This window comes from Oreochromis niloticus, unplaced genomic scaffold (genome assembly GCF_001858045.2).
Source record: "Oreochromis niloticus isolate F11D_XX unplaced genomic scaffold, O_niloticus_UMD_NMBU tig00008480_pilon, whole genome shotgun sequence".
Lineage (NCBI taxonomy): Eukaryota > Metazoa > Chordata > Actinopteri > Cichliformes > Cichlidae > Oreochromis > Oreochromis niloticus.
Genome location: NW_020329216.1, coordinates 12,656 through 15,237, shown reverse-complemented (window position 1 = coordinate 15,237; position 2,582 = coordinate 12,656). Strand labels below are relative to the sequence as shown.

The window sequence follows — 2,582 nt, the reverse complement described above, 5'->3', positions numbered from 1 at the left end:
TAGCATGTCAAAGGAATTTGCAAAGAAAAGCGTCTGGACTTCTTTAAGTTGCTTGAAGACGTTTCACCTCTCATCCGAGAAGCTTCTTCAGTTCTAAGGTCAAATGGCCGAGAGTCCCAGATTTAAACCCAGTGGGAGTATCCCCCCAAAGAGGGACAAAGGACCACCTGGTGATCCTCTAATCACATGAGCCAAGGTGTGAAAGCGGGTGTGGGACCTAATCAGCCAGGGTTTCGGGTGAGCTCATTGTGAAACCTGGCCCCACCTTGTCATGTGAATTCCTGAGGTCAGATGGCCCAGGATGTGAGTGGGCGTTAAGGCGTCTGGGGAGGGAACTCAAAACTGGATTATAGATGGCAGACAGTTGGTGTCGTAAACCACCGCCTCTGTTCAAAGATGGTCGCTCACAGTGGACATAGATGGCCTCTTTCACTCCTCTTTCAAACCATCTGTCCTCTCTGTCCAAAATGTGAACATTGGCATCCTCGAAAGAGTGACCTTTATCCTTAAGATGCAGATGGACTGCTGAGTCTTGTCCTGTGGAGGTGGCTCTTCTATGTTGTGCCATGCGCTTGTGAAGTGGCTGTTTAGCGGGATTGATGCCCGCATCCTCCAAAAGACTTTTCTTTTAGGCATCGTCACAAAAACATACAAGTTTGCACAGTGAAATCCCTCTCATCACCTACCCAAACAGACATTGTCTTTTTACTGTACATGTTCAAGCATACAATGGTAGCCCAACATCACAGAACTCTCAAATGACATTAAACAGTGGCTGTCAACTGAGCGGACAATCATAATGAAGCAGTTCATTTTATTTTGTAGAGTCAAGCGGCTCGTGATATTATTGGCCACCAGATGGCACCAAAAACGACGGTGCTAAAATGCTTTGAGTAATGAACCCTTTTTCTATACAAGCTTCAGTGTTTCAGAAAACTTAATTTGGCCATCACGAGTAACCAACTACCTCATACACATAAAACTTAGAGTGTATTCAAAGTAAATAAAGTTTATTTATTTATTATACAAACTTTAAAGAGCTAATCCCCCTGTGTCTCCTGCGGTAGCAAGATCACAATGCAATGACGTGTGCCACTGAAAATATATGAAGACATATGAGTTATTATTTGTCAGACTATATCAATTGCCCATTGATGATGGCTAAAGATTACATTGCTGTTTTCTGTGAAGGATATATTCCTGAGTCTCGTGACGTACTAATGAAAGCCCAGTAACAGTAAGGTCTGGTAGGGGTAGCTAGTCACAGGGATTTAAGGGATTTGTTCACTCTGCAAATTAAATGTTTTCATGATGAGGTTTAAAGTGAAACACCCGTTTGGAGGATGCGGGCGTCGATCCCGCTACCTCTCGCATGCAAAGCGAGCGCTCTACCATTTGAGCTAATCCCCCTGTGGTTGCAACATACACATGTCACATGATCTGTGGTGTTTCAGAGCTGCACATATGCAGTCCTGAGTACAGACACACCAGGGCTTTGCTTATGAACCTAGAACTGGGATTGCTCCTCTTTCCAAAAGAAGTTTAATGACATTTAGCTTCTAGTAGGGGTACCTGGTCACATGAATGTTTCAAATATTGTAAAGGCCATGCCCAGAATATCAAGTCAACACAGCACTTGAAATGATCTGTTACTTAGAAAAATGAATAAATGCAATTGAAAAGTCTGGCTCATTGTCTTGAAAGGCAGAGTGCTCGTTTTGAATGGACAACTGTTCCTTGTTGCCCAAACTGCCACACTGCAAATTGGTTTTTGTATATTTTTTTCTTATCCAGGTAAGGAAATCCTGAAACATTTGTTCTCTTAAATTCTCTATAAGTAATTCTCTATATGATTACTTTGATTTCAGTTATCCAAAACTCCCTATACAGAATATCCAGTGAATGCAGCATTTGAAACGAACTTATACTTAGAAATCCCAAAAAGTTGATTCTGTTCATCTGGACGTAACGTTTTCAGTGGGAGAAATGTTTCGTCACTCATCCGAGTGACTTCTTCAGTCTCAGCTGACTGCAGGTTCCCCCAATCTTATAAACAGCACATTTGCATAATGAATGAAACTAGCACCACTGAACGAACAATGAGCTGGGAGGTCATTTCCTTAAACATGAGTATGCAGATCCTCATGACCACTGATCAATGACCATGAGTACATTCACAGAGAGTTGGGGAATGGCTGCAATCACAGCATGGTAAGATGGCGAAAGATGTACCCTTAGGCCCCCTCCTCGATTCAGAGATGATCTTTTCCTTTTCACGTAAGTGGCCTCCTTGACTCCTCGCTCAAACCAGCGTTCCTCCCTGTCCAGGATGTGTACATCCTCATCATTAAAAGAGTGTCCACTGGCCTGTAGGTGTAAATAGACTGCGGAGTCCTGGCCTGACGAGGCAGCTCTTCTGTGTTGTGCCATCCGCTTCGCCAGAGGTTGTTTGGTTTCCCCGATGTATAAATCCGGCAATCCTCATGGCACTTAACAGCGTGCAATATATTACTCTGTTTGTGTTGGGGCCCCGGTCCTTGGGGTGGACCAATTTTTGGTGCAGTGTGATTTGGGGTTTAAAA

The 2,582-nt window shown here is 43.5% G+C and overlaps 1 non-coding gene across 1 annotated transcript; it reads right to left on the bottom strand.

The window, feature by feature from the left end:
- Positions 1-1,337: 1,337 nt before the first annotated feature.
- Positions 1,338-1,410, bottom strand: trnaa-ugc (transfer RNA alanine (anticodon UGC)). Its single transcript has one exon. It is a non-coding gene; the product is annotated as a tRNA-Ala (tRNA).
- Between the last annotated feature and the right edge of the window lie 1,172 nt (positions 1,411-2,582).